Below are 13,287 nucleotides of genomic sequence, written 5' to 3'. Positions count from 1 at the left end.
TACTTATTAAGAACCTAAGAGTAGTCTGCCTCCTCGGTTCTGCCTTCCCACCGTTCTGCCTCCCCACCGTTCTGCCTCCCATCAATCTGGACCGATCATTCTGTTGCCCACGCTTCCCCTCGAACCTCCTCCGTCCGTCGGTTTTCTCTCCATCCCCCCTCGACATCACCCTCGATTTACTCTCGATCTCGACTTGGCATCGGAACCGCCACCGTCCGTGATGCGCTCCACCCCCGGCTGAGTCCAACGCCGCCACCGTGGTCTCTGCAGAGCTGCCTCCCCTTGCACGGCAGTCCGGAGACCGGGACGGCTCCGCCGTCACAGTCAGCGGTCGAGCGGAAGGGTGACGAGACCCGACGAGGCTCTGTAGGTGGCAGGCCCCGTCTTCCTCTACGACCTCCCTCCGTCTCTAGAACCAGAGGTCCGAGCTCCGTAGGCGGCAAGCCCCTTCTTCCTCCACGCCCTCCCCTCACCGGCGCAGGGCAGCACCGCCTCAGCCCGGCCCTGCTCTCCGCCCTCCGCTTCCGCCCGCCGCGCCTCCTCGGGTGCGCTCGTCCTGGCCGCCGAGGGCAAGTTCTTCAGCAACGGCTACGACCTCGCGTGGGCGCGCGCGGGGCCGGCCCCGGCACCGGGGCACCGCCTCTTCGCGATGCGCGCCGCATTCTGTGGCCTCGTCGCCGACCTGCTCGTGCTCCCCGTGCTAACGGTCACGACCGTCACGGGCCACGCCGCGGGCGCCGGCTGCAGTCTGGCGCACGACGCCGTCGCCATGTGCGCCTCCCGTGGGTTCTCCCTGCTGACGCGGGCGGCGACATGGCCGGCGGGAGAACCGGCGCGGTGGGCGCCCTGCTGCGGTGGTGGCGGACCCAGGACCTGTTGGACTGGTCGGGGTCCGCGCTGCGCGCCGGGGCGTGGGCGTTCTCCCTGCTGGCCTTCCTCGTCATGGCCTGCAACGAGCATGGGGACTGGAGGCAGTTCGACCGCTACGAGGAGTACAGGTCAGCGCATCTCCGCTGTCTCTCTCTCTCTGCCCTCTCTGTCCGGTCGTGCTTCTCCACTCTTCTCGTCCAACGAATTGATATCGGTTTGCTTGTCAGGTACATCGTTGCCATCGGCCTGCTGGCCTTCGTCTACACGACGCTGCAGCTCCTCCGGCACGGCGTCTGCCTCACCGGTGGCCAGGACCTGGAGCCCAAGACCGGCCTCCTCGTCGACTTCGCCGGAGACCAGGTACCTCTACCTGCACATTCACAGCACCTCTGCTCTGAATTCTGCTTGTTGGGCGTTTCATGTTCCATTTTCCTGTTTCCCATCGCATGGAATTTGTTTCAATCCACGAGCCTTGGATTCCGTAATTAATCTGTAGCACACATTCAGACTTGTATCGCATTGCCATACCTCATTAGGGGTTAATCAGAATCATGGGTTTCTTGCACGATATACAAAAGCCAGAGATACTTGAATGACGCGGCGAAACTTTTTTTTGTTTTTGCCATAAACCCACGGGCAGCTTGTGTGGACCACTACTATTGCTGAGTATAGGTGTTATGCAGATGGAATTTTAATGCTCTTCAGCTATTATTTCAGTACCTAATTAACTAATAATTGCCCCAAAAAATATTTTTTGCGCAAGCTGTCGAAACGTGTTTGCGAACTTCATATGCCACTTGCAGCATTACTGTCAAGTTCTTATTTTTTTGCCTCAAAGTTTGAAACAATTATAAGGTTGTTTCTTTGAAATGATGTTTGTCACTGCAACACTGGTATCCTATCGATTTCTTCGTTGAGAACTGCATCATATGCTGCAACTGTAACTTTATGGCTCATCTTCCTTTTCAAACAATAATATCGCCTCTTTTGTCATCACAGGTCCCAAAACAATAAGACTCTTCTCCAACAAAGAGCATATGGGTTTCAGGTATGCTACCACCTACCTCGAGTTATTTGGAATTTGTACTTTTCAAAACACAATATCTTTTATATTCAGTCTGGCTGCATATTTATATAATAAATGGCAGCAATGTCAATGACTATCCACCAATGGACACCCTCAAGCTATCCTTTGATAATTTGATAGAGGTACGACTTATCATCCTATCAGCAAGTGCATATTTTAATTGCGAAATGTTTACGGCTGACTTCTCAGCTTGGCAGTGGTCTTTGCACCTGGTTAGTTATGTCTCTGTTTTCACGATTGTGTGTCTTTGGAGTCTTATTTAAAAAGCAGTATAATTGATCTACCCAAGCTAAAACTCCCCAACTATAATTACAATATTCTATTTATTGCACCGCATAGAGATACTATGTTATTATGTTAAGTTTTTTAGAGACCTCAATGCATTCCAACTAATAGATAAATCACTCATTATTGTGATTTGTGCCCATTTGAAATGTTCTTTCAGAAAATGCATTCTATTGGAAAGTATTAGTCATATATAAATAAATGTGCTCATGAATGTTGCTCCTTGTCAATTAAAGATCATGCTCACTAAATAATGAATTTGTTTTGTGAAGCTCCATATTTGAACAAACCAGGTGATATGATTAGAAATTCCTCCCAAATTATGCATTTTCCATTAGATGTTCGCATTTGTTCGTTGAGGCCACTGTAATAACTTTAGGTTCGAACTGAAGCTTCCCATGTGCCACATATTAAAGACTATTTGACTTACTATGATCCGAGGGACATGTTTGGGATGATTAAATTGCTACTAGATGTTTCTAAGCAAAATTGCAGAAGATGTGATACACACTAAATGTTTTTCTATGCAATGTGTACCAGTTATCTTGTAAACTGCTACCTCTAGAAAATTGCTTTCAATAAAGCAGGGTCGAAGATGCTTTTGGTTTACTATATTGTAGTAGACAGGAAATGAATTAGGCCTGAGGTAGTATATTATTCAAAGAATAGTCGTGTTTTCTGGTTGGTTATGTTTCTTTAAGATGCTTTTGTGGATTTGATCTGTGATTGATTACTGACAACAGTAGACCAAGTTGCTGGTGCGCGAGAATGGGATAGATGGGGCAGTAAGGGTTCCATGCCTATTTCTAATTAGGCATACTTGGATTGGATGTGAAGGTTCTATATAGCATGCGAAATCCTGTTATTTCCATTGTCACATCACAAGTTCTTTGAAAAAATCCCCTGTGTACAAATCCATTATTGAATAACTAAATGATAAAGAGGATATACTTGTCATGTTTATGCGTCATGTGAATTCTATTTAGTCTAAAATTCCATCTTTTAGATGTGTGACCTTTAGAATTTGAAAACCTATGTGTGTGAATCAAGTATTGAATACCTGAATGATATAGAGGAGATACTTATCCTATCAATGTGTCATGTGAATTTATTTAGTCTAAAAGCCCATCTTTTAGATGTGTGGCACTGTGACCTTTAGAATTCGATTTAATATGAATGATACTGAGGTACTTATCCTATCTATTCACATTTTTACCTAAGTAAACGACTGAATGTCAAAGTCCTTTCTTCCATTTTTACCGTGGAGCTGACGGGCTACTGGAGGCTTTCTCATGTTCCTTAGCTAAGGTATGAGTGTGAGTGCCTCACCTGCCTCTGCATTCTACTGAATGAGATAAGTGATCCCTTTATGCATTTGATTCCTTTTGTGAATCCCACTTTGTTGTTATGAATTATCATGGGCTATGTTTTGCTTTAGTTTTAAGTTTTCTGTCATGCCATCCTTCCCCTATGTTTCCTATTTCTGAGATTGTGCTAGAATATGAACTACACTTCTCCATTTCAAATTTCTGAACAAGCTGCAATGGTTGAGTTAGAGATCATTCTGATTGTATTACTTATGCACTTTTTTGTACCTAAGTATTCCCATTTTGCATTTGCAGTTTTAGAAGCTGAAGGATGCCATTGCAATGCACAACACTGCTCATTGCAGCATTGGCCCACCTGTTGGAGTTGGCGATGTTGGTGTATTCGTCATTTTTAGTAACATATTGTTCTTCCTATTGTCATTTGTCATCACTGCCATCATCTACATCACCAACACTGAAGGCCTACCATCGTTTACTTTATCCAATATCCTTTGTTGGTACAAGACTATGGTGACTTTGATTATGTGTGCAAGGAAGTTTAAGTGCCGAGGTTTCATCCCAACCCTCGCAATTTTTCTTTTTGTTTATTTTGTCTTGGAGAGCAGCTCTTGCTATTGCTCATCGATATCCCTCACCAATTATCTCATTTGTTCATAGTCATTTAAAACAATACATTTGTACTTAAATTATGTCAAAGGTTTAGCAGCTAGCTAATCAAAATTGATCCTTCGTTGCAGTGCACTAAGCAGAATAGATATCAACGTGATCTACCACTCATCAAGCTTGAATAGGATGAGCACGTCACTGAATAAAATGTACTGAGTTCCTTGAGCTTGGCTCTGGATCAGCTCTCTTCACTACAAGATAGTGATGGGCACTAGCCTGGTGATTTCAGCGGGATCATGTGCCATCATGCCTGGTTTAGTGACCAAGTAAGCTTATCCTGATTTGGGGTACATTGTTACTTTTATGTCCCAAAGACTGTTCAGAAACTAATGTTGTTGTTTTCTTTATCATCTAGAAAACAAAGCCACATCCAACAATATAGTGTTTGTAGACTTAGACTGTCTGCAGTAGAGTATGAAAAATAAGGGACGTAGAACTGTAGATGACATTGTTTGCAGAGAAAAGGTTGAAATAGGGGATGAGATAGCCTTAGAGGACTTGAACGCAAGGCTTTTTTAAAAGATACCAAGTCTTTATCATGCAACAACAACGCTAACTCATAGATTTGTACTTATGTTAACATTCTACTTATTAGGTATATCAATACTTAACTTTTGAGTCTCATAGGTTTGTACTAGACAAACATTGGAAGAGCAGGTCGCGCAAATGATGTATTTTAGCCATGTGAGGAATGTGTACTTCTGCAAGTTCGAATACTTTGACACCTTGTATGAACACACTCTTCCTTCAAATATTTTTCTTTCGTCACGGCTGCTCATGTAAATCATGTGTGTTTCCCCTTGCTCATGGGTTTATTTTGGTGTATACTAAATGGTAGGTGATGAGCACTCTATGAAGGTGGAGAAGGTGTTGTTCCAAGGGAAACCAGACTACCAAAATGGTATGTTTTTTAGGTAATCGATTTATTACCCATTTTTGTTGCCGCCCAAGCCCACCTGTAATTCATCAACATGGATTGATTCTATGCTTCTCTGTTTTGCTGTAACAGTTATGAAGTTTAAATAAACATTGAATCCATGTTCTTGCACACTATTTTTGTAATGTTCAACCAAAAAATCTGCTCCATATATGTTCAGCAAGACAGAAGTTAATAGGTTACATTCAGTTTTTTCAGTTGGTAATGTTCACAACAACAAAAGGACGTATTCAGTTTTTTCAGTCATTTTTTGTTCAGTTCTTAACCACTTGTAGTTGCCTATTTGGTAATGTTTAAGTTCCCATGACCGATCTGGCAGTGCAGTTAAATTTATGGGTTCTTTTAGAGCCATGGATCGAATTTGTTGGCTTTGAAGGACAAGATCAGATTATTGACTGATAACTTGGCTTTGAATTTGGATGCCAGCCTGCATGATCTTCATCCAGCCTCTTGGTTTGTTCTATGTTCCTTTTATTTGGTGATATTATAATTTAACATGTACTTGTATCTGGATTTGCAAAACTTTGTGGGGTGACGTGTTGAAAACAGATCTCTCTCTCTCTTCAAATCCAGGTACTATGTTGCATGGTATCCCATTCCATTGGGCATTGGATTCATCAGAGCAGCTCAGCGCTAACTGTAATTAGCAGCCCATGACGTAGTCAAGGAAAAAAATTAACTGAACTCGTCTGCTTATAATTTTAACTCTATCAGTAGAGTAGATACTATTATCAGGTGCCTTTAAAAAGATCTGGGACATTTGTCTTCTTAAAATGTTGGTCTACTTGTACCTCTTTTTTGCATTGCAGTCATCAGTTCTACACTCACAGCCGAAATCTACAGTTGGAACTCCTGCATACATTGCTCCTGAGGTTCTTCTGAAGAAGGAATACGATGGAAAGGTATCATGCGTATTGTGATTGATTATTCTGCATACCGTTTCTATTCATGCACATGTTATTGTTCTCCACTTGAACAACATGTTCGTGTGGCAAAGCATTTTTACACACGCACGGTTTGTAGCCATGTATATGTATAGCAGGGAACTATGTTGGCAGGTTGGAACGCTACGTCAGTCACTAACTCTTCGTTACTGAAAACAAGGTCGCTGATGCGTGGTCATGTGGAGTAACGCTGTACGTGATGCTGGTCGGTGCATATCCGTTTGAGGACCCAGATGAGCCTAAGAATTTCAGGAAGACAATTCAGGTTTCCTTTGCAGACTTGTTTACACCAGCGTTTTCTCAATTGGCTGCTCATCCTGATCAAACGCTGACGAGATCTGCTTGGCAGAGAATATTAGGTGTGCAGTACTCAATTCCAGACTATGTCTACATATCTCCAGAGTGCCAAAATCTTGTCTCTAGGATTTTCGTCGCCGACCCAGCCACCGTGAGTACATGCAGCTTCGTAATGTTTCACTAGCTTCTGCACTGCACATGTTTGCTTTTGAACAAATTACTGACGTTACCTATACAGAGGATCACCATCCCTGAGATAGGGAACCATCCATGGTTCTTGAAGAACCTGCCAGCTGACCTAATGGATGACAGCACGATGAGCAAGCAGTACAAGGAGCCTGAGCAACCGATGTAGAGCATGGATGAAATCATGCAGATCCTGGCCGAGGCGACCATTCCAGCAGCTGGTTCCCGTGGACTCAATCAGTTCCTGAACGACGGCCTTGACCTCGACGGTGACATGGACGACCTGGACTCAGATACCGATCTTGACCTGGAAAGTAGTGGGGAAATGGTGTATGCTATTTGACAGCAGCAAGGCAATGCGAATATCAGTCGTGCTCAGATCATTTGTTGCGTCGCAGGTTACCAAGATAATTAGAGAGACAAGGGGGAGGTATCTGCTGCAGATGCTGCTCGTGTCTGATGCCGTGATGCCCCCTTTTTCATCCTGTTATGTTTGGCTGTTGTTTGGTTGGTGCATCTCCAGTGTTTTACAATAGTTTGGCCCTTCAGAATTGGTAGTGCTAGAACCTCGTTCATCTGAGAAGACCCTTTGTTTTTGCATCCCCAGCTAAGAGACAGTGAAGTACTTGTATTATTACACTGTTTGTGTCATATGTATTTGGTGTAAGAAAATAAAGAAACTCCATTGCCCGTTCTTGTTCCATCCGTGTCTCAGGATTTTGAGAACCTCTCAATTTTAGTGTCTTTTTGGCTGTTGTATCTCACGGCTGAATCACCAAGGCGCAATCTTTGAAACGACTGTCGCCTATTTGCTTACTTAATGTTAGTTTTCTATATAAGTTATTGTGGTAATATATGTCCCCGTTGCAACGCACGGGCACTCACCTAGTTACATTATAAGGAGACAATGGTCCAGCAACCCAAAGTTGACTGGGAGACGATGGCCTAGACCTCTCACGAACACATCACAGCATCCTCCATGCGCCTCATCCTGCGGTACATGTTCTTGACCTGTGGGGGGGTGTGAGACAGCAAGAGTGAGCTCACATACGTTCATCGCTCAACAAGTTGTGGGGAATAATGTGCATGAACTCGCCAAAGGTGGGAGCTCACGTGAAGTGTAAGGCTTACCAAAGAGGATGGTTAGAGCTGAGCATTGCTTTTAAAGTTGGTCAAAATTTTATTAGCAATTACTAAGTAAATACCAACCCAATTAAATAGTAGAACAGAAGTAACAACATCACCTGCGATGCAATGCATATGACAAATTGAGTTTAAGTTCCATAATTTAATCATGTGAGTGTCCGAGCTGCTCATGACCGTGAGCACGGCTAGTATACCAGTTTTACACTCTGCAGAGGTTGCGCTTCTTTACCCACAAGTCATGTTACCCATCTGCCAAGGGATCGCGACTTCCCATACACCTCTACCGAGGAGGCGAGGCAGGGTAACACTACGAGGCCTTTACAAAGTTCCACTAGCTTCAGAAAACCCGCTACAGTTTATAGGAAGCTCCAATGCAGGAATCCCTTGCAGGACCGCCATCGCAGCAAAATCCTCCCGAGGGCCTCCCTACACTGACCACTCCCCTACTGCCCTTGCCCCTTTCGGGTAAGGTAGTCTTCCACTAGCTTTCCTAATTAATCGGCCAAGGGCGTCCCATTAAATCCTTGTGGTAGCACTGCTTTCCCGGGTGGTTCTCCATGTTCCAATTAACATAATGATCTTATCATGAACAGTGATAATAAACAGATAATAAAAGTGTGATCATGAATAATGTATCTTCATACCCAAAACCACATAAAGCACTAGCAAGTACTACCCAAAAAGTTCAGTGGTAAACAAGGTATAAAGATAGACAAACTAGGGTAACCTATTGGGTCCCATCAAAATTAACCTATGCAGATCATTATGATTAATCAGAACATGAGTAGGTAAAAAGAAGTGATCAAGGGCACAACTTGCCTGGGACTTGAGATTCCAGGAACCAACTTGCTTTTCTGATGACACGTGTCCTCGCGCAGTCGTAGCAATACAGACAAACATAGTACATGCAAAATTAACATCACACCAAACATAGGAATAAACCACGTAATAATAATCTACACGCTGCTACGAGATCGGAGAAACAAGAACTGCTAAATTCGGAGCTACGGTTATTAAGTTATGTATTTCCGAAATTATTTAGTGCTTAGAATAGTTTAATCCAAATGAATAATTTTAATTCAAGTTTCATGGTTAAATAGTGTTACTAGTTGATAGATAATATTAAAACAAAATTATTGCAACTAGAATGGATCAATTTGGAGCTAAAATAAATTTTCTATGAATTATATAAGTTCTAGAATTATTTTTATACTCAAAATCGATTTCTAAATCTCTTTTTCCTATTTTCATTAGTTCCTGGACTGGGCACAATATTATCTGGGAACACAGGGGCTATTCTATAAAAATGCCTTGGACTCAAAAGTATCCGCAGGGGACGGCGGGTTAGTTTATTAGAAATCCAGGGGCTCATAAGGAAATATGCCAAGGTCGAAGGGGTATGGAGCTGTGCTGGCCGCTGGATTAGACACCGAGCGCCGAGATTAAACCAGAAACTGCGCAAGTCGGTATTCATCGTAGACCCTAGGATCTGGATCCCACGGTCAAAGCGGGTCACGCGAAAGGCTATACTGATTTCAAATCTGAGCCGCTCATCTTCTAATCAACGCCCCGAGATGATTTCGGCGAAGAGGTACGATAGCTTCTAATCCTAGCGGTCCATTTACGGATCGACGACCATAGAAGACCCCGACCCAACCGAACCCGGAACACGGCGGCGCTGGCCCCATCCACGGCGGAACTCGCCGGCGAGGAACCCAATCCGATGCCCAGGCGCACTAAGACTCTAACCCTGGTGTCCTACACGATGCTACAAGCTTGGTGAAGGTAAACAGGGACTTACCAGAGACGGAGATGGCTCACAGACAGCTACTCACGGCGAAGCGCGGATCCGAAATGGCGCGTCAGTTCCGATGAGCGATTCGGACACAATCGCCCGTCATCCCGCCCGATAACTTGACGCGCAGATCGCCCGAAATGGCGCCGAACTCCTGCGCAGCTGCCCCCAACCACGCGACGGCGTGAATCCGGGTTTGGTCTGCGGCGGCGCCATCACCGGCACCCAATACCGGTGCCAAAACGGCTAGAAACTCGATTCTATCGGTCGCTAGGCCTACCCGAAACGAAAACGAAGATGTGCAGAGGGTTTATACCAGGAATTTCCGCGCAGAGCTCCCAGGCACCGGAGACGCGCAGACGACGGTGATGCGGATTCGATGGTGACGAACCCAGGCGACGTCGGTGGCCAATCTTCAGCAATACAGTCATGGACACCTTCCACACGGTCGAGAGACTCTTGGGTCCCACACTCCAAGCACAGTCGTCGGCAAGCCGGTATCCCCCCTACCTACGGCGGAATCCTTTCCTCCCTTCCGTGGGCAATGGTGGCACTGGCGAGGTTCGCTTTTATACGCAGGGGAAGGTTTCCGACTCCCAACAACCACGCGAGTATCAGCCGACTAAAGGGGCCGGGACCTCGCCGACTTTTGCGCGGAGTTCGGTCATAGGGCGCGCGAGCTTGGGGAGAAGACGGGCCTGCCAGTAGACCCCACAAATCAGTGGTACAACCGGCATCACGCTTCTCACGGTCAAGAGCACAGAGGCTGTGTGGTGGGGTCCAGGGGTCGGCCGCAGGGGATCAGGGAGCAGACACAGCGTTGGCGAGGTGGTAAGTGGGCTGAGGGGCGCATTAGTTGGGCCTAATTCCAGTCGCACGGCCCAATATGGTGATTTCCCCTTTTCTTTTTCTTTTCTATTTTATTTCCTGTTTTCTATTTCAATTCAAATCCAGGTTTAAATTTCAAATTTTTAAATTAGATGCACAAACAGACTCCAACATGATGCAGGTATAATTTATATTAATTAATTTATTCATTTATTCATGCAAGAAAAAAATGATCCAATTATGTAATCCACACAATAATTTTCCCATAACTTATATTTTTTTAAGGAGTGCATTTGTATGTAGTTCATAAAGAGAATAATAAATATATAAAATTATTCCTTGTGTTTATGGTGCCAAGCTTTTAGTTTTTTTTTCGGAATAACATTTAAAACTTGAGGATTCTTATATTAAAATACATTTTAACCCTAAACCTTATAAATAAATATTTATAAATCTTAGAATAGGATTTTGGTCGTTACAGGTTTGGTCAAAGGATTGGGTAAAATTGCTATATCTCCTGACCATTTAATTTCCAATGTTTTTCTTGTAGATTCCTTATATTACAATTTGCTTTCCGTTTCTCAATTATGTCAAATGGGCTACAACTGTCTATTTACTGATGTAGGTGTCACTGTTTTTAAAAGAAGTGATGATTCAATAGCATTTAAGGGAGTGTTAGAGGGTCAGCTATACTTGGTAGATTTTGATAGAGCTGAACTCGACACTTGCCTAATTGCTAAGAATAACATGGGTTGGCTCTGGCACCGCCGACTAGCCCATGTTGGGATGAAGAATCTTCATAAGCTTCTAAAGGGAGAGCACATTTTAGGATTAACAAATGTTCATTTTGAGAAAGACAGGATTTGTAGCGCATGCCAAGCAGGGAAGCAAGTTGGTATTCATCATCCACACAAGAGCATCATGACGACTGACAGGCCACTAGAACTCCTACACATGGACCTATTCGGCCCGATAGCTTACATAAGCATCGGCGGGAGTAAGTACTGTCTAGTTATTGTGGATGATTATTCTCGCTTCACTTGGGTATTCTTTTTGCAGGAATAATCTCATACCCAAGAGACCTTAAAAGGATTCTTGAGACGGGCTCAAAACGAGTTCGGCTTAAGGATCAAGAAAATTAGAAGCGACAACGGGACGGAGTTTAAGAACTCACAAATCGAAGGCTTCCTTGAGGAGGAGGGCATCAAGCATGAGTTCTCTTCTCCCTACACCCCACAACAAAATGGTGTAGTGGAGAGGAAGAATAGAACTCTATTGGACATGGCAAGAACCATGCTTGATGAGTACAAGACTTCAGATCGGTTTTGGGCCGAGGCGGTCAACACCGCCTGCTACGCCATCAACCGGTTGTATTTACACCGAATCCTCAAGAAGACATCATACGAACTCCTAAGCGGTAAAAAGCCCAATATTTCATATTTTAGAGTCTTTGGTAGCAAATGCTTTATTCTTGTTAAAAGAGGTAGAAAATCTAAATTTGCTCCTAAGACTGTAGAAGGCTTTTTACTAGGATATGACTCAAACACAAGGGCATATAGAGTCTTTAACAAGTCCTCGGGACTAGTTGAAGTTTCTTGTGACGTTGTGTTTGATGAGACTAACGGCTCTCAAGTAGAGCAAGTTGATCTTGATGAGATAGGTGATGAAGAGGCTCCGTGCATCGCACTAAGGAACATGTCCATTGGGGATGTATGTCCTAAGGAATCCGAAGAGCCTCCAAATGCACAAGATCAACCATCCTCCTCCATGCAAGCATCTCCACCAACTCAAAATGAGGATGAGGCTCAAGTTGATGAAAGAGAAGATCAACAAGATGAGCCACCTCAAGATGACGACAATGATCAAGGGGGAGATGCAAATGATCAAGACAAGGAGGATGAAGAACCAAGACCGCCACACCCAAGAGTCCACCAAGCAATCCAACGAGATCACCCCGTCGACACCATCCTCGACAACATTCATAAGGGGGTAACCACTAGATCTCATGTTGCACATTTTTGTGAGCATTACTCTTTTGTTTCCTCTATTGAGCCACACAGGGTAGAGGAAGCACTGCAAGATTCGGATTGGGTGGTGGCGATGCAAGAGGAGCTCAACAACTTCACTAGGAACGAGGTATGGCATTTAGTTCCACGTCCTAACCAAAATGTTGTAGGAACCAAGTGGGTCTTCCGCAACAAGCAAGACGAGCATGGTGTGGTGACAAGGAACAAGGCCCGACTTGTGGCCAAGGGATATTCACAAGTCGAAGGTTTGGATTTCGGGGAAACCTATGCACCCGTAGCTAGGCTTGAGTCAATTCGTATATTACTTGCCTACGCTACTTACCATGGCTTTAAGCTTTATCAAATGGACGTGAAGAGTGCCTTCCTCAACGGACCAATCAAAGAAGAGGTCTATGTTGAGCAACCTCCCGGCTTTGAAGATAGTGAGTATCCTAACCATGTCTATAGGCTCTCTAAGGCGCTTTATGGGCTCAAGCAAGCCACAAGAGCATGGTATGAATGCCTAAGAGATTTCCTTATTGCTAATGGCTTCAAAGTCGGAAAAACCGATCCTACTCTATTCACTAAAACTCTTGACAATGATTTGTTTGTATGCCAAATTTATGTTGATGATATTATATTTGGGTCTACTAACGAACTACATGTGAAGAATTTAGTAGGATCATGACACAAAAGTTCGAGATGTCTATGATGGGGGAGTTGAAGTATTTCTTGGGATTTCAAGTAAAGAAACTCCAAGAGGGCACCTTCATTAGCCAAACGAAGTATATTCAAGACATTCTAAACAAGTTTGGGATGAAGGATGCCAAGCCCATCAAGACACCCATGGGAACCAATGGGCATCTCGACCTTGACACGGAAGGTAAATTCGTAGATCAAAAGGTATACCGG

At 44.2% G+C, this 13,287-nt stretch overlaps 1 pseudogene; it reads left to right on the top strand.

Annotated features, from left to right (window-relative positions):
* The first annotated feature begins 1,907 nt into the window (after window positions 1-1,907).
* On the top strand, window positions 1,908-6,947 carry LOC103655703 (serine/threonine-protein kinase SAPK10-like; annotated as a pseudogene).
* Window positions 6,948-13,287: the final 6,340 nt, after the last annotated feature.

The sequence above is a fragment of the Zea mays genome, chromosome 4, assembly GCF_902167145.1.
Source record: "Zea mays cultivar B73 chromosome 4, Zm-B73-REFERENCE-NAM-5.0, whole genome shotgun sequence".
Taxonomy (NCBI): domain Eukaryota; kingdom Viridiplantae; phylum Streptophyta; class Magnoliopsida; order Poales; family Poaceae; genus Zea; species Zea mays.
The sequence above is the reverse complement of the archived record's forward strand: the minus strand, read 5'-3'. Positions and strand labels throughout refer to the sequence as shown.